The sequence below is a fragment of the Ptychodera flava genome, chromosome 15 (assembly GCF_041260155.1).
Source record: "Ptychodera flava strain L36383 chromosome 15, AS_Pfla_20210202, whole genome shotgun sequence".
NCBI classification, from domain to species: Eukaryota; Metazoa; Hemichordata; class Enteropneusta; family Ptychoderidae; genus Ptychodera; species Ptychodera flava.
In genome coordinates, this window is record NC_091942.1 from 1193481 (window position 1) to 1214140 (window position 20660).

The 20660-nt window shown below is 35.1% G+C and overlaps 1 long non-coding RNA gene across 3 annotated transcripts in view; it reads left to right on the top strand.

The window, feature by feature from the left end:
* The first annotated feature begins 3739 nt into the window (after positions 1 to 3739).
* The window catches only part of LOC139150815 (uncharacterized), a 43127-nt gene continuing 26206 nt past the window's right edge, over positions 3740 to 20660 (top strand). Inside the window, exon 1 of one of the 3 annotated variants that reach the window (XR_011556288.1) lies at positions 3740 to 4022. This is a non-coding gene — a long non-coding RNA (uncharacterized lncRNA). The remainder of the gene's footprint in view (positions 4023 to 20660) is intronic. The other 2 variants (XR_011556286.1, XR_011556287.1) reach the window with 2 other exon arrangements.

The window sequence follows — 20660 nt, forward strand, 5'->3', positions numbered from 1 at the left end:
GAACGCTATTTAGAAAGTGATAATTATCGTTTTTATCCGATATATCCTAGAACAATTTTTTCAGCCAAGGCCCGACTTTCTAAACTTCAGCTAATTTCTAAACTTAGAACGCTATTTAGAAAGTGATAATTATCGTTTTTATCCGATATATCCTTGGGAAAAAATTTTAACCTAAGGCCCGACTTTCTAAACTACAGCTAATTTCTAAACTTAGAACGCTATTTAGAAAGTGATAATTATCGTTTTTATCCGATATATCCTTGGAAAAAAATTTTCAACCTAAGGTCCGACTTTCTAAACTTCAGCTAAACTTCAGCTAATTTCTAAACTTAGAACGCTATTTAGAAAGTGATAATTATCGTTTTTATCCGATATATCCTCGAACAAATTTTTCACCCAAGGCCCGACTTTCTAAACTTCAGCTAATTTCTAAACTTAGAACGCTATTTAGAAAGTGATAATTATCGTTTTTATCCGATATATCCTTGGAAGAAATTTTTCACCCAAGGCCCGACTTTCTAAACTTCAGCTAATTTCTAAATTTAGAACGCTATTTAGAAAGCGATAATTATCGTTTCTGGCTAAACTTTCTAAGTAGATTTAGATTTAGACAATTCTAATTTAGCTTCTAAACTTCCAGCTAAACTTTCTAAAAACGATAAAAAACACAATTCCGCACCTTAATGGTACGATCCTGAGTAAAGTAAGCAGAGAGTTTAGAGAGCAGAGAGTTTAGCAGTAAAGCTGTTGCTTTAGTTCCAGTAAGCTGTTGCTGTAGTTCCTGTTGAATGCTGTATTTAACCATTAAAGAAATATAAGCCGAATGGCAGAGAGCTGTAATACACGACTCCCAGTGTTTTATTGGCCTGGGTTGGGCCGTTAACCCCAGCAGAACTTCGCCGGCAGGTACCATTAAGTCAGAATCCCTTACGGGGCCTCTAAGCAGTGTAGTATTACTCAGGCCAGCTACCACTTTCCTGTTAAAGTTGCAATATGGATCAAAATTGTCGATTTTTTTTCGTAAAACTAAAGCAAATAGACCATACTGCGTTGAAGTACTCTTCTTAGCTAAGCCTCTTACCAATCCTGGCATACAAATACGTTCATTTTGATGCGTTTCGGCCGCCTAGAAAAGCTGTTTTGTAAACAAACTTTCAAAACAAAAACATTGGCGTTTTCTGCTGTGCACGTGACAAGTACCACCAAGAGTGATGACGTCTCAATAGAGTGCACGTTGGAGGGGCGATGTTGACACGATGACAGAACTTGACATAGGCCTATATAATGATAATTCATTGTAAATTTTGCGTTTGCCTAACTTTGGTAGCACCACAATGTTCCAGAAATATAAGTATATCAATATGATACAGTACAGCTCTACAAAAGATCGTTTTCTCACCCATATACATGTATGTCAGTGACACGCAGTGCAGTGTGCACCTACTGTGTACGTTCGATCGATCGAGCGTCCAGACCACGTACACCGATCTGGTTGTGTTCACCGCGTGCCTGACAGCGTTTCCGAAATCCTCTCCACGTTGCATGTTACATTTTTCATGTTAAAAGGCGAGGTATCTGCACGCTATATTTATTTATATATTTATATAATATTTATCCACCACTGCAAGAGTTTGGCAACTGCCTTGCCCCTCAGTCAGGTCTTGCATGGCCATGTCAGCGCGCCGATCGACGCGTCGTGTCGTAAATGAGACCATGCCATGATGGAAACTGCAGTTTTTCTTTGTTTCCGAAAAATGCATTTTTGACCTGAAGGATATAGTTTATCAATGAATGCTAACAGATCTAAGTTATTTCCTTGCGGAGGGACTACTGCCCGGTTCACATTACAAATCGTGGGGTCCACACGGTGATGGTAGGTCGATGTTAATTGCCCGAGGAAACACCGCTGGCTAGCGAAGTTGGTCATCACACGGTGGCGACGTTGGTGCTTTCGCGAGAAACTGTAGACACAGTCTGCCTCCTCGACGTGGTGCATTAGTCGCGTGTCACTCTTTTTTCTAGTTCCATCTTTCGATCTGACTAAACGTTGTTTATTTTGCTGACATTGTTGGCTAATTTCTTCCATTTTTACTGGGCTGAATCAGTCAGCAGAGACCCAGGCAGGGCGCGGGCAGAGACCTGACCGCTTGTCCGTGGGAAGGCTAGCTACGCATGTTGACACGAAGTTGCAATTTCGCAAACCGTTACCATGCACCAAATACGCATGCGTACATATTCAAATAGTAAAAATGACGTTTCAAATTTTGTGCTTTACTCTCGCAAACGGTACGTACTAAAACAGCAATTTATTCGGTAATTAAATCAATTTACTCGAATTAGAGCCACCCCCGTGTTCCTGTTAATGGTCGAATCTGCAAATGAAATTGTTATGGATTTTTCTATAAAGTCAAATCTTCGAAATATGAAGGTCAATTCTGATCCATATTGCAACTTTAAGATATACTCACTGTGTAAAGCCCTGTACGAACCCGACTCACGACACAAAGGCCAGAAACAGAGAGAGTTGTCGCACATTGTCAAGTGGGTTAATTCTCGTATTGTCACAACAATATTACACATGTCCGTTTTCTTTTATCTTCGTCAATGTCCGTAAAAACGTCGTATTTCACACACAGATCATCCTGCTGTCCTGTCTGCTCGGCAGACACATCTGTCGTCTCGCACAGATTCACGCGGCTCCTCGAATTACCTTTCGGGCAACACCATATCCGGGCCGGTTGCCAGTAATTCGCCTGGGTCGCAATTTCCTCGGTCCTCGTCAAGGCACGTCTGCCTAACACTGTCTACGGCCATGAAAGGTCAAACTGCACGATCTGAGTATACCGTCAATTCATTTACAAATATAACGGTAATGCAGTTTTTGGTGGATAATGCGGATCGTTGATGGCAGTTTTATATGTTGAACACAACAAATTTGAAGTCGGCAAACTAATTATTTGAACTGTGTGAAGTTATGCAATTTACGGCCAACCATCTCGGGTCCGTGCTCTCTGAGTATGTACCGGTAATGTATCCACGATATTGCTACGTTTACCTGAGGTTCCGTTCTTCTGTGCCATTACGAAACCGGTGGCGCTCCTGTTATCGATTCAATAGTTTGAACCCGCAGTGTATTTTGAAAAGAGCTGCCTCCGCCCAGATATAATATTTCAGGTCGATTCGACGTCACTAGAATACGGAAATGATGTACGCAAGTACATTAGAAGATAAACTTGAGCCATGAGACAAGAGACGACAGTTTTGCGACACAATTTACCCGTTTTAATAATTTACGCAGAGGTTAAAGATCACACCCAGAAAACACAATGGACGGACTTTTTCCTGAAAATTGAACGTGTCACAGTTTAAAGTTGGCAAACTGTCGCGGCGAGAGGGGTCTGCTTAAGTCGGGCGTAGTTTCAGCGAATAAAATTGCGCAGGGTCTACAATGATGTCAAACTAAATACATATAAAACCTTGACATATTGAGAAACTGGGCTGTGACTTCAGTAAGTATAATGTACAACACTGTCAAAAAGTTTCACAAAGTCATTCAAACTCCAATGATGGCGTGTTTAAGATTCTCGTCCATCGCTTTATCAACAGATTAAATTAACTTGTGTTACGTTACGTAGATTTATATCATGACCAGGTGAAGACTGAAAGATATGTCGCTCAAGGGCGCTTTCTACGCTCCTTGAGCGACGGATATTTCAGTATACAGGTGAACAAGCTTTGCACCTTCAGTATTACATGAACCAGGTGTGCTAATTAATTATTCATTTCTAACAGTTTAAAAGCTCGCTTGCTGCCACGTCGCCGTGTTCTTCTGTCATTGCTGAGATCAGCGTGAATCGAGGTCATTTAACTCAGTTAACTATCTGATGTGGAATATAGATGCAAGTTCAGTATAGGCCTACCTGTTCTACGTATATGGGCACTTGGAACATAATTTGGGGGCCGTTACGGTCTGCCTACTGTTACTAAGAATCGTGGTGGACATTCAAAGAAGTTCCGTTCCGGTGAGTGTGCTACCATGAACTAACAAGTCCTATTGGTAGGAAATTTGTGCAATTATTATATGCGGGCCATTGACTGAACCTATATGCTAGTGTCGAGTAATCGTGGGTTGTCGCATATGGCGCTTAAATCGGTTGAATTCAACGATATCAAAGGTAAAAAAGGGCTACACCTTGAGGATGATCTTCATTACCGAAACATTGACGCCAAACTACCTATAAGGCTTCATTATACTGATCTTAAACCTTCAGAAACTGTAGAAAAATATCCATATTAACGAACTAGCTTCACACTTGTTGCTCTACGGTGAGGCGGTCGGCGATTTTTTTGTTTTTGAGACCTTTGCCGAACGTACGCACGGCATTGTAGCGCTACTGGGGAGCGAGGTCGCAGAAACACTCCAGATATGAACTGAAAATGCTCACGTGTTTCATTATATATTGCAGTTATGTGTAAATTTGAACCTTTGCCACATGTTTGCAACTTCATTGAAAGTGTTATGATCAACATAATGAATAATATTCACAACAGATTAATTCTAAATCCAAGTATATATCTCCAATCAGGAAAGTTCATTAAAATATGCAAATAAGCAATTGTCTGAAATGTTCTCATTAAATATGCAAATTATGAATTTGCTGAAGTAAAAATGTTAATGACTTTTAATAATATCGTATCATATTATCTTTAATGTACAAAGCAATTCATCAGCTTTGGTCTAGTCAAGACAGATAAATACCCTTAATTATAGGAAAGTTCATTAAAATTGTAAATAAGGAATTGGCTAAAGTAAAAATGCTTAGTGACTTTCAATGTTGTACATAGTATCTTTAATGTACATAGCAAGTTTCATCAAATTTGGTCTAGTCAATAAAGATAAATATCCCTAATTAGGAAAGTTCATTAAATATGCAAATTAGGAATTGGCTGAAGTAAAAAAGTTTAATGACTTTCAATAATGTTGTGTAGCAATATTCATCAACTTCGGTCGCGTCAATTCAGATATATATCCCTAATTAGTGAAGTTCATTAAATATGTAAATAAGGAATTGGCTGAAGTAAAACTACTTAATGATTTTCAATAATGTTATATCATAGTATCTTCAATTTACATAGTGAGTTTCATCAACTTTGGTCAAGTGAATTCAGATATATATATCTAATTAGGAAAGTTTATTAAATATGCAAATAAGGAATTGGCTGAAGTAAAAATGTTTAATGACTTTCAACAATGTTATATCATAGTTTCTTTGATGTAAATAGCAAGTTTCATCATTTTTGGTCAAGTCAATTCAAATAAATTTCCCTAACCTCAAAAGTTTAAAAAATATGCAAATTAAGAGTTTGATGAAGTAAACATGCTTTAATGACTCTCAATAATGTGAAACCACAGTATCTTCAATATACATACCAAGTTATGTCAATTTTGATCGAGTCAAATCAGATACATATCCCTAATTAGGAAAGTTCATTAAATATGCAAATTATTCAGTACCTTTTATGTTCCCTTAATATCTTTCACAGCTGATATATCTTGGTGTGATCAACATTTTTAGCAAATCTCATCAAATTGTGTGCTGTCGTTGTCAATATATATGTTTTTTCTAACATCATAAATTATGCAAATGGGCAAAAAGTGAGCAAGCCACACCCAACAAAACCACACTGTGCTCCCATTTTACAGAAATACTAACAACTACTACACATGACATTGCAGCATACAGGATGACTACTCAGAAGTTCCATTGCAAGTGCAAATTAATCTTATACCCTAGCAATATGAAATGCTCCAACTCAAAATGACTTTTGGACCTACTTTGAAAGTGATGGGATTGACACTTTCAAAGAAGAGTTTTTGACCAAAAATTACAAAAAAATTCCCCTAACTACAAGTACGTGAATTTCACCATGATTTCCATGGATCCTATTTTGGTCATCCATACGAACAGTTAAATACATTTTAAAGCAGTAGGACTATTAGTTTTAGAAATAATGGAAAAATAGAGAAAAATATCATTAAACAGGAAGTTAAAGGACCATGGGCACACAATAGGGGGATTACTGATGATGCAGCCATTTGCATACACTGGGCGGGAGTTTTTGAATTCCCACAGCATTGCTTTGACTGTATGATAAATTTAAATAATCATGATGGGCATTTTTGTGACATATGCAAAGAGGGGTCAGATGGTCATACAGGGAACACATTTTGAAACATCTGTGTTCTCGGACAAAAAAACGGAACATTTTATCAGTTTATTTTAGACTCAAGTTTAGTCTCTGTATATTCACAAACATCATAAGCACGATTCAACGACAATGAATGCCTGAAACATGGCAAAATTATGGGATTCTAGGACCAAACAAGGCACACCCTATCAGTAGCATGGCTTTTTTATATTTGCTCAATTTATGATAATCCGGGTTTTACCGTTTTGTAGGGAAAGTTCCTGTTTAAAAATAGGAAATAGCCAATATCTGCATCACATCAATTCGATTAAACCTGTGTGGCCTAAGTTACTTAGTAACCAAGTATGACAATGGTCAGATGGGCAGTTCCTGAGTTCTTGATTTTTGACGATTTTCACATTTTTTGTCCCTCATTCAAATTTAAACGATGCTGACATGTTCATTTAATATCTACATTATATACAGCACGACTAGACCAAAAATCAGCTCGACCCATGCAGCTGTTTTCAAGATTTTGCTGTGGATGGACATACATACATACATACATGCATACATACATACATGCATACATGCGTACATACATACATACATGCATGCATACATACATGCATACATGCATACATGCATACATACATACATACTACATACATGCATACATAATGGTATATACATATATACTTGTATCTATACATACATACAGACTGACAGAGAGACAGATATACATACATACATACATACATACATACATACATACAAGCATATATGCATACAAACATACATTTATTTTTACAGCTTTTCACCTGCAACAGCGGACCAACCTATAAATATAAGCTTGTTCAACTTGATACTACTGCTTATAATAATATAAACGAGAGTTAATTACATTCTAATTAAAGTAAATATGCCTTGCTTATCAAGATTACATCATAAGTAAAACAACATGTCTGTCAGGTTATAAAGAATCTTCAGCTGGTTATCTTTATCAGTATTTTCACCCTAGTAACCAAGCACTCTCAAATCACCATTGCTATTTTTTCAAGAACTACAAAGTAAGTCCTGTTGAATAAGTTGAGACTGTAGGTACTCGGATAAAGTACACTGAAGAGACAAATGTTTGCAACTTAAGAAGTTCAAGGTCATCAAAACCATTATAAAGAATCATTTAACAATTTCATTGCACAGTTTACACGGATTGCATAATTGCTATAAATAGCACATAAGGAATCTTATAGCCCAGCTTTACCATAAAAACCCTATCACTTTGACCACTCTTTAATTGACCACCCTGTTCTTGTACTCAAAATGTAATGTTATTTTATCCTTATCAAGTTGACCACAAATGGAAATTGGAACTTTCTCTATCCTTATGCAATTGACCAACGTATCATGTAAAACTTTTTTGAGCAATTTTGTTTTAGATAAAATACAAAGAACAATACATGATGATATTGAATATGTCAAAGTTGGGATTCAGGAAAGTTGCCTCTATATGTTTTAATCATCCATGATGGTAAGCAATTCACTATGAACTGTCAAAAAGGTTGAACTTTCTAATAATTCTACACTAAAATTATTTTAGTTTTGTTGGTTTCACAATTTAATTCGATTATTTAAAATCATATTAATCATTTTTCTGGTCAAATTGATAGGGTTTTTACAGTACATGAGTTACATACAATGTAAGTCAAATTCAGTTAAAACATCAATTACCATCTAACATTGCATCATTCTTATCAATAAATACTACCTCAGCCTGGAACAGTACAATCATAATCTGCTTATTCACACAGGCAGTACTTGACTTAGAATGACCTACTACATTTCACCTGTGTACCAAATTTGAAAGCATGGCAAAAAGTACCAAAACTTTGCAAATTTCGCCTTCAGTTCACTGCAAAACCTGCACACCCAATTAGAAATTAATGGCATACACAGTTTCAAAGAAGATTTTTTAAACCAAAAATTGCAAAAATTGCCCAAAAATACAAATATACAAATTTTGCCATAATTTTGATGAATTCTATTTTGGGTTATCACAAGGCACCTGCACACCAAATTTTAAAACGATCGGACCATTGGTTCAAGAGAAAGAGAATTTTTACTAAAATAGCCAAAAAAAATTCATTAAAAATAGAAAGCATCAAATATTGACATCAAATATATATGTTTAAATGAGTGGGGCTTAAGGTACCTAAAGACCAAATATGACTACGATCAGATGAGTAGTTCCTGAGTTATTGATTTTTGACCATTTTCGCCTTTTTTCTACCTCATTTGCATATCCATGAGACTAAAAAGTTCATTTTAACAAAGGCACATCTAGACCATCTAAGGCATCACTACACCAAAATTAAAATCAGCATAAAAAATGCAGCGGTACGGGAGTTTTTGCGATGGATGGACAGACAGACAGACAGACAGACAGACAGACAGACATCTCACATACAGACTTTTTTCAACCATATAACCTCCCAATTGCCATATGTGTATTTCAAATGGGAGCTAAAAATTTATCAGTTCTTAACATTTGCAAACTGAATCTATGTACCAGATTCGATTCTGATCTGATGAGCCGTTTTTGAGATATCGAGCAGACAGACAGACGGACGGACAGACAGACACACAGACAGACAGACACACAGACAGACGGGCATCGCTGCGACATATGCTCATGTGCGTGAACACGTGAGCAAAAAATCACCGACCGCCTCACCGCAGAGTTACAAGTTTGTAGCTAATTCATGAGCATGTGTTTAATTTAAAACCACATTTGTTAACATCTGTCAAGTCTCTTTGCATATTATCATCGATGTAAAGTTGTATAGACAAAAAAGGTGTTTATAGGATCATGTTGGAACTGCCTAACTTATGTGTGAAATAGTGAGAATGGTGACTTTCTGGGCCAACGCCCGAGTGGTTGACCTTACCTTAGATGCGTTCAATATTTTTAAAATATTTTTGCCGCAGCCTTGGTGTTGCTGTTCCCATATAGGAGAAGACTTGCGCAAAAAACTAATTCTCAAGTGAAATAGTTTTTCTAGTGGAAATGACATCGACTAACGTTTAGCATCAAGTTCGGAATCGGATTGTACTACAGTACTGCCATATAATGATGAATGCAACGGTCTAGCAATCGATAGGTGCATATATTTGATATAATGTTCGCGATGGCTTTGAACTTTCCTAAAGCCGGAAAAAGTAATTAACCGAAACATACTAGTATATTGTGATAAACACAAATGCTAAGCGACAATTCTCAAAGTCAAGAAATGTTTTTATTGTATAGTGACAATCTTAGGGCAGTGACAACTTGAGCCCGAGAATAACGTTAAAATGTCATAATGCTGAGGGTTTAAAACACGTGAAAAACCAAATGAATTTACTTATTGCAATGGAAACAATTTTACCATAACAGAGAAATGACTGAGTTGACACATGGCTACCAATTATCAGTCCCTTGGCACGATTTAAGTGAGTCAATAATGCTAATCGATAACTTATTTAGAATTTGTATGAAATATGTGTAGTCACTCTTCAACCTTTTCTTTCAAATAAACATTCACTTCTTAAATTTTTTATCATGTTGAAGTTTGTTTATTTTTACTTATCGCCTGTTAAGAATTTCGTATTTTACGTAGATATGTATAGTGCTTATGACCTACGGAGGATTCTATAGCTATCATAGATACATCATTAAATTCTTGTAAAATGTGAGTGAACGAAGCACTTATTTGAAAATTTCACAACTCTGTTGTCTGTAAATTTTGAAGAAAAAAAATCGATGTTTTACCATGTTTTCAAATTTTATGTTTTAACCAGATATGAACTGAAAATGCTCACGTGTTTCATTATATATTGCAGTTTTGAGTACATTTAAACTTTTGCCACATGTTTGCAACTTCATTGAAAGTGTTCATGATCAACACCATGAACAATGTTCACCATATCATCATCGATCAGATATGCAAATTTATAAAGTACCTGACATGGAAATGCAAAATGACTTTCAATATTGTTGTACCTGGTATCACCAATTTACATAGCATGTTTCACCAACTTGATCAAGTAAATCCCGGTATATACCCCTAATCAGGAAAGTTCAATAAATATGCAAAATTAGGAATTGGCTGAAAAAATTGCTAAATGACTTTGAATAATGTAATCATAGTGTCTTCAATGTACATAGCAAGTTTCGTCAACTTTAATCGAGTCAATCAAGGTATATTTCCTTAATTAGGAAATTTCATTAAATATGCAAACAAATTTGCTGACGTAAAAGTGTTTAGCGTCTATCATGTTATATCATATTATCTTCAATGTACATACTTTTCGTAAGTTTCATCAACTTTGGTCCAGTAAATTCAGATAAATATCCCTAATTAGAGAAATTCATTACATATGCAAATTCGGAATAGGCCGATGTAAAAAATGCTTAATGACTTTGAATATTGTTGTATCATAGTATCTTCAATTTACGTAGCAAGTTTCGTGAACTTTGGTTGAGTCAATCGAGATATGTATCCCTAATTAGAAAAGTTCATGAAATATGCAAATTAGGAATTACATGAAGTATAAATTTTTAATAACTTCCAGTGTTGTTATATCATAGTATCTTCAATGTACATAGCAAGTTTCGGCAACTTTGATTGAGTCAATTCAGATAAATATCCCTAATTAGGGAAAGTTCATAAAATATACAAATTAGGAATTATATTTAATGTCATACTTTAATACCTTTCAAAGCTGATAAATGTTTATGTGATCAACATTTGTAGCCAATCTCCTGAAATTGTGTGCAGTCGTTCTCAATGTATACATGTTTTTTCTAAAATCATTAATTATGTAAATGAGCAACGTGTATGCAAGCCACACCCACCAAAAACTAATCAGTTCTTGTAATTTGCACCAGATTTGATTCTTATCTGATCAGTCGTTTTTGAGATATTAGACCAACAGACAGACAGACGTCTCTGAGACATAAGCTCACGTGTCTGCACACATGAGCTAACCAGATATGAACTGAAAATGCTCACGCGTTTCATTATATATTGTAGTTGTGTGTAAATTTGAACCATTGCCACATGTTTACAACTTGATTGAAAGTACTATGATCAACATAATGAACAATATTCACCAGCGATTAATTCTAAAAGGTCATGAAGTGTACAAATATGTAATTAGCTGAAATAAAAGATAATAAACTTCTTTGAGTGCTGTCATTGTATCACCACTTTATATGGCAATTGTAATTACCCTTGGCCAAGTTCTTCAAGCCATATATGCTGAACTGTGAAAGCTCATTAGATGTGCAAATTATAAATTAGCTGACATGAAAATGTGAAATGACTTTCGATATTGTTTTAACCTGGTATAATCATCAATGTACATAGCATGTTTTGCCAACTTTGATCAAGTCAATACCAGTATATATTGGTAATTAAACAAGATCATTGAAAATGCAAATTAGGAATTGGCTGGAGAAGAAATGCTTAATAACTCTCAATATGTTGTATCATAGTATCTTGAATGTATAAAGCAAGTTTCATCAACTTTGGTCCAGTCAATTCAGATGCATATCCCTAATTAGCAAAGTTCATGAAATATATATATTAGGAATTGGCCGAAGTAAAAATGCTTTTGATTTTTGATAATGTTGTATCACAGTACCTTTGATGTATAAAAGCAAGTTACAACAACTACAATCAATTTAATTCAGATATATATCCCTAATTTGAAAAGATCATTAAATATGCAAATTCGGGATTGGCTGAAGTGAAAATGCGTAATGACTTTCAAGAATGTTGTATCATAGTAGCTTTAATACATGTAGCAAGTTTGATCAACTTTGGTCCAGTCAATTCAGATATATATCCCTAATTAGCAAAGTTCATTAAATATGGAAATTAGGAATTGGGTGAAGGTAAAATGCATAATGACTTTCAATAATGTTAAATCATAGTATCTTCAATATACATACCAAGTTTGGTCAATTTTGATCTAGTCAAATCAGGTATATATCCCTAATTAGGAAAATTCATTAAATATGCAAATTAGCAACTATTTTTCACATCACCCCTCAATGGTTCCCACTGCTGATATATCTTGGTGTGATCAACATTTATAGCAAATCTCATAAAATTGTGTGCAGTCGTTTTTAAGGTATATCCGTTTTTTTCTAAAACCATTAATTATGCAAATGAACAAAAAGTATGCAAGCCACACCCACCAAAAATTAATCAGTTCGTGCCATTTGCAAATTGAATCTACGTACCAGAATTGATTCTGATCTGATCAGCCGCTTTTGAGATATCAGACCAACAGACACACAGACAGACAGACAGAAAGACATCGCTGCGACATATGCTCACTTGTGTGAACACATGAGCAAAAAATGGCATGAGAGTCGCACGAAATCTGATGACTTAAAGTAACACTACCTATTGCTGTGATATTGTACTAGAGATGCCATGATTAATTTAAGTGTAATGAACATCAATGTTAAACCATACATATTGCACCCTAATATACTGCTTGGCAAGGGTCAGCTTTAGTAACAATGGATGCTTAAATTTCAGTCATTCTGTAGATGTCTAATTCGCATGAAAGATATCAAAATTTAATTGGTCTTTTTCTGCAATGTTTAAAGATCACAACTTGTACTTATTTAGAATTCAGTACTCGTGGGATGAGCATCCCTCTTTTACTGTTTACAAAGACGCATTTCATGCACGATATTTTTCTAACTGTTAATCCCTCACTGCAGTATGGATTAGAGTGATAGATTCTTTATTTCAGTACCATTGGCCTCCGGCCATGAAGTAAAAACATTAGCATTATTTTTAAGGATCGCTAGTAAATAACATTATATACAACAGTACAAACATTGGAAACGTTACAGATTGTTTCCCTGGTTAAGCAAGATATTTTCCCTGAATTGTGTGGCATAAAAAATATATCTGCTTAAATTTCTCAAAGTAGCAGTATTACAAGTGGAAAGAAGCATCGCAAATTTATATACAAGCAGTGACTTGTAATAATATGTGGCAATATATTTACATCTTAGATCTCTATACTTTGGGCAGACAAGTAGAAAATGGAACTCATCCTCGACAAGATTCAAATTACACACTTCACATATTCGATCAATTCTAGGAATATCATTCCATCTGCCAGTCTCAAATTTTAAAGTGTGTCCGGAAATTCTAAATTTTGATAATGCTATTTTAAATACAGGTTTATCAATACAGTTCAAATATTGCCCAAAAATAAGTTGCTTTTTAAAGGTTGAATAAGTACTCAGTTTCTTTGATTTACTCATATCCTCTAGCCATGATTGCATGTCAATATCAATACATCTCTGTTTGAAGATATTTAAAAAAGCAGATTCATTGCTTACCCCTTGTTGGTTCCAGACTTCCCCAAAACCATAACTCTGTAATAAGTGTCTTACATTTTTGCCCAAAAATCGTACCTGTTAACATCAATATTGCTTAACTGAAATTCATAACATTTGTGGGTAAGTCTGTTTTTATCCATTTTACAATTCTGAGCCAATATTTAACAATTCTAAGATAACGTGGTACTCTTAAAGACACTCTGCCCAATTCTCCTCTCATGGCAATAATTGCTGTATTGTGATATAACCTGAGGATATAACGCAGCATACTGTTATGGATTTTTTCAACATCTGGTGCAGGATGAAATCCCTAAATTTCACAACCATACAGGAGGATTGGCATGATTTTACAGTCAAAATGTTTTAAAGCCATTGACGCTGGAATATTACCAAATTTATATAGACAGCTTTTCAAACTAACAAGAGCCTTATTGGCCAGTTCACTTAGACTTTTTGGGGCTAGAAATCACTGTCCAGTCCATGAAAGAACAATATTCAGGTAACTTTGAAAGGAAGTTACTGTCACTAGTTGCCCATTATAAAACCATTTTTAATACTTTTTGAGACTTCCACCCCTTCTAAAAACAATGATTTCAGTTTTGTCAGTATTGACAGATAATGTCCATGTATTACAATATTCATACAGCTGATTTAGTGAACGCTGTAAACCAATTTTAGAGCTACTAACAAGGGTTAAATCATCAGCAAATAATAAATAGATGATTTTGAGAAGGCCGATGTCAACCCCAGAAAAATACTCTGTGTTCTGTAATGTTTCTCCAATATCATTGACAAAAATATTGAACAATAAAGGTGACAATACTGAGCCTTGTTAAACACCAAGGCTGCAATTGAAAAAGTCTGTAATTGCATTTGGTTTTTTCACACAGGATTTGACATGTTGATACATTGAGAAAAGTACCTTATACATCTTACCATGTACACCTGATTTGAGTATTTTAAAAAACATACAGTAGTGATCAATCTGATCGAATGCTTTTTCAAAATCAATGAATGCTACATACAGTCGACCTTTTTTGTGTGCCAAGTATTTAGAAATGATTGTATGGAGAATATACAGGTTATCTGAAGTACAGTAAGCTTTGCGAAAACCTGCTCGCTCGTCCACTATAGGATAGTTATTATCTATCCAATGGTGCAATCTATTGTCTAAAATATTACAGAAAATCTTACCCATTATTGGCAGCAGAGTAATTCCTCTATAAATACTTGCAAGATCTCGGTCTCCTTTTTTAAAAATGGGAGCAATAACACCTTGTGACCAACATGAGGGGAAAACTCCAGAATCAAAGACAGAATTGAAAAGTTTACACATCATTACTCTTGCTATATGTGGACAATTCTTATAAAATTCTGAAGAAAATGCCATCAATGCCAGGAGCTTTGCCATACTTGAGCTTGTTAATACATGTGTCAACTTCATCTAAAGAAATTACAGCATTTAAAGACTCAAGATCAGCAGATTCATTTCTTAGCTCTAGCTCAAAGTTGTCAACAAAATCTGTAATTTCATCATACAATTGATGATAATTATCATTAGGTACACTTGGTGTATTCAATAATGTTGCAAAGTACTGATACCAGTCATCAGTATTTATATTACAAGATGGCGGGGTAGACCTCCCCTTTACCAATGACCAAAAATACTTGGAATTTACTTGTCTGGCTGCACAAACTAATTTATCTAAATTAGAACTATTATAATCTTTCTTTTTGTGGGCGACCAACTTTCTGTACTCACGTTTACACTTTATAAGTTCTTCTAAATTACACAAGGATCTATTATTCTAAATCTGTTACCCGTGTACTTAAAATACGTTTAGATTTTCTACATTCGGTATCAAACCAAGAGTTTTCAAAACACGATTTTCCACTTTATCTAAAACTACACTCATTTGTACGTTTCATTCCAACCGCCGCTGTCTGAAAGATTTTCAAAAGACTATCAGCAGCTTGTTCTACATTCAATTCATCAACAAGAGCATGAAAATCACACATCTGTCTTCTAATTTGAATAGAATTCCAATACTCAAAGTAATTTGCATGTTTGTCATTTTGCCATACATACTTCACAATGGGCGTGGTAACATCTGTATTTGTGGAGTCATCAATGGTGTTCAAAGTTACATTGCTCAAACCTGACTGATTTTGCTGAGGCATATTCACATCAAATCGAAACAATTAGAGGTTGATGGTCTGATTCTATTCTGGTATCTACATAAAATTTAACAATATTACAAAAATGACATGGCTGTGCAAGGAGATAATCAATGACACTTGACCTCTATCAGTTATAAATGTGATATCACCACTACCCAGTTCTTTAAACAACCTAACATTAACAATACGTAAGTCTGTGGTTTTACAGAACTCGAGAAATCTCTTTCCAGCAGAATTACAAGTATTATCTCTTTTAATACGAACAGGAATATTTACATCACCATTAATCAAAATTGCTTTTTCAGGACACACATATTTTATTACACAATCACTTGGAGTGTCGGGTTCGTTGGCTGTACGGGCATTAAAATAGCCTACAACATATAACTGAGCATTAGGAAATTCACTGGCAAATCTAGCCAACTCGTGCTCTAAAATCTCAAAAGTGCATTCAAAACTATTATTTCCTGTATTATCTGGCGAAATATACACAACAGCTAACATTTTTTAGGTATATTTACAGAGATCGCTCATGACAGTGAAAAATACTTGCACACAAGATCAGGCCAGAGAGTAACACATAAGACAAGGAGACTTAAAAAATTATCAGGAATTTTTGAATTCATGCATTTGACTTTGATCAAATATTAAAGAAAAAAGATGGGGTCAACATGCTTGATTTTCTAAATTTTCACGTTCTTGTCATAAAATAATACAAAAGTAAAACTTTGAATAGTAAAGACTAAATGAAAAAATATGTTGCTAAATTTGCCATTAATACACCAAAAATTTCAGAGATTAAAAGATTTATCTGATGGAATATTTTAACCTGCTGGTATTGTCAATTTTCAGTAGCATCTAATTCATATATGTCTTGTACTTTTGAGGCAACTTTTTGGTAGGTCACTGTGCTCAGTTTTTTTTTTTTTTACAATATGGCAATTAGCCAGAATTCACAATTTGCCTACTATCTCATGATCATCATTTCGTGTGCTCTTTGGCAGGAGCAATTGATCTGGCCAGAGTTGGATTAACTCAAGTTGGCTGAGAAAACTTGCCTTAGGAATATTATTTTACAAACTGTTAATAGCAGGTAGTGTTGAACGCCTGCAAGCGGAACAGCGCAATACGTGTTTATTTTTTCTGCGCGTACATCCTTTACAAACATTATGATAGTTTGGGGGCGGGGGGCGACTTGAAAAATTTTGATCATATAGAGGGGGCATTTGAAAACATTTGTGGGTATTGAGGGGGGGATATGAAAAAAATTAGATTTCAACTGCGATTCCTTCAGCCCTTCTAAATTGTTATTTGTGAATGCAGCCTTAGTAGTTTTGTGTTACGTAGACGTAGAGGCAAGTGAATATAAAACCCGAGGTCAAGTAAATACTGCAACTGATCTCTATGTGACTTTTCTTAATTTAGTTCAGTGTTTCGCTGCAGCTAGATACGGTCGTAGGGAGCATTCAGTTATTATGGCCGGGTTGGGCCGGCAAAATCAAGGGGGTCATCTTTAATTTGAAAACTGCAGGGGGTCATGTATTTTTCAAACATCTTAGAGGGGGGTCACTTAATTTTCATAAGTATCCCTCCCGTCAAAAAGCAGTTTCAGTGTTCAGAAATATTTTGGGAGATAAAAATGATTCGCTGCATGATTTCATTCTCTGAAGTCATTTAACTGTAAATCTGAACAAAAGTATAATTATCTGTCACATGAATATCTTGACTTGGCAACTCTGAGACTTGTCTCATTGTAAATCGAGCTCAATGAGGGCAATGAACAATTCATATTACTTACATATTAGAGATATAGCAAGTTTGTCGGGGATATTATTAAACAGTTTCAATTATTAAACACTATAAAAGCACAAAATTATTTACTTTAGCATTGTAAGAAAATGATTCATAGACTCCAATGTATAGTGAATCAACAGTTTGGTGGATTTCCAAAATCAAATTTATTGCACACATATCAACCTTAAGCATACTAGTCTAACAAAGTACTCTAAAATGAATTATCAAATGTCCATAGATACAGATTTAGATTAAAATTCAGTTTCCTCATAGACTACAATGTATAGTGAATCAACATTTCGGTGAAATTCCAAAATCCAATTTCTGGTGATAACATCCATTTTTTTTCCAAACTAGTCTGATCAAGTACATTAATATTAATAATCGAGAGTACATAAATACAAAGGTTTACCTATTTTTATATGTACTGGAAAAATATTATTCATAGTTTCCTCATAGACTCCCATGTATAGTGGATAAACATTTTCAGTGAAATTCCAAAATCAGATTTCTTGTACGCATAATATGCACCTTTAACCATCATATTCTAATCAAGTACAATTATGTTAATTATTCAACGTCTGTATATGAAAAAGTATAGCAAGTTTTTCATTGGAAAAAATTATTCACAATTGTATCTTAGACTCCCATGTATAGTGGAAGAACATTTTTGGTGAAATTCTAAAGTCAAATTTTTTGTCCACATACCAGTTGTAATAAACCTATGGATGCATGGCTGGATTTCTGCACGTCTCGATATGTATCGAATACCGACACTAAAACTTGTTTTTCATGTACAACTCTTTGATTTAACCTTTGTTTGAACATTGGTTAAGACTGGGCTAACAAACCAATATCTACAGGTTACAGTTACTTCGTCACAGAGCAGCCCGTATTTTTCTAAATGATTTTACTAGCGATGGTCATAGTTTTTAATCCTAGGCCTCAGCTAATGGCTACATTGGGCTGGATTACGATCGAGTTTAGAGGTCGAGGCCATGTGTATCACATGTTCAATTGTTTAAAATCTAATCGAGGGGATATACTGTAAAACAAGTCTTTTTAGCTCGCATTGTTTTCTAGCTAATTTAGCTAAGATTTTAAATTCGCTAATTTAAACTTTACCCCGTATTTACTATGGTCAATGTGTCTTTTCAGCTAAATTAAAAGCCTAATTTCAATGAAAATCCGAAATCGCCAAAAAGCATGCAGCTAATTTAGAAACCATTTCCATTTGTTTCGAACCAGCATATCAACACCAGACAAGAAATGCTCACAGATTTACTCTACCTTCTACAGCATGTACATCCTTTATTTATCGTGCAATTAATTATTTCAACAGTTTACCTGCTGTTTTTCATGAGATCACTTCTTTACGGAAATATTATTGAATATTTCATAAAATTCCTCCTATATGACTTTTTTCACCTTTTGTTTGCCACGTGACTTTAATTTTTCAATTCATGTTTGATATTTTGCCTGTATTCCATTAAATGTCTTTTGAGTTTTTATTTTACATTGGTCCTCCATGGAAATCAGTACATTTTGACCGAGGGATCTACTCTGTATAAATATAAACAAATAAATAAATAAGAGAATGTCAGGGATGAAAATCAAACATGTGAGAAAAATGGGACAAGACATGATAAAGTGGGTGGAACCCTTTGTGGATTTGTCTGATGAAAAAGCGAAATGGTTCTGTTTATGATTGAATGAATTCAACTTAGAGTTGCAGAACATTTTTTCATTGTCGAGGACATATTGCACATGGTCCTTCCTAAACAACGTTTAACTGTCCAATATGGCACAATGGTAAGGCAGAAGCATCATTTCTTTCTGCTCTAATGAAGTACACAAACAACCCACAATTGAAATGTGGAAGTTTAGTGAATATCTGATAGAACTTTGGAAAAGGTAAATACTATGATGATAGTCCAAAAGAAGTGTTCATCATCTCAGAATTACAATATTTTCTTTCTCAAACAAGTTATTTTCCAACAACTATAAACGGGTACAAATACAAATATTTACAAGTAAAACCAAATAACTGTGTAATTGCGATTTTCTGTCATGAAAATGTAGAGTGGATACCACTAGCCACTGTCCGGGCTGTGTGCAATTTACGTGAGTATATCCCATCGAATCGGCCTCTCATGGAGCATGCAAGTTTTCATGAATTCTGTAAAATGTAAAACTGTAAATAGACTTCTTGACGTCCTTGGAGCAGCCAGGGAATTATCTACAGAGTCCTGAACAGTTCGAATCTCATATGTAATGTGAAAGAAAGCTCTTTGCATAAATTTCACAAATAGTTGTTAATGATATGCACTGCTAAAACAGAGAACAAAGAGCGTGGGCTCTATTCAAAAGATGTTATTGTGATAAACGCTTGACACTTACACATGTAAATGTCAGTAAAGAATCACAACTGGCTCCTTTCCATGAAATCTTTCAGTATCACTCTAGTTTGCACAGGGAAACAGTTATAGTTAGATTGCTGTGAATACTGAAGAGGTTCCCATGAGCCCATTTTCCAAAAACCCAATTTTCAAAAACATTGATCTGCTAAAAAGACACAAGCACATGAATAAATTCTTTAGTTTTGTTATTTGTTCCATATTCCGTATGCTATATATACTTCTCCCGATTGGTTTATGATTCACCAAAAGTTGAAGCTAATAGTTGGAATTTATGAGATGTTCGATGCCACTTTACCAAAACCACAGATGAAGTTTTTTAGGGGATGGTATAATACAGTTAAAGTAACAGTACATCTCACATCTTGTCAATTGATCATGGGGGTTTACCTCCATGATCAGCTGGCCGGCTGCCTGGGGCTGGTCAGCCCACGAACATACCATCATGTTCGTGCCAATTATAATCCTACACATGCGCACACTTGTACTTGTACTCGTGTGCGGACAGACACTTTCACACATTCACTTTCGCATGCATGTTACCTACAAGAACGCATGAGCACTGAGGATCTATTGTAGTCAGGCCTGTACCGCGAGGGCAGGTTCAGGGGATACGCATGTGCGATGGCCTAGGATCCGGTATACCCCTCCCTTAGCTTTTG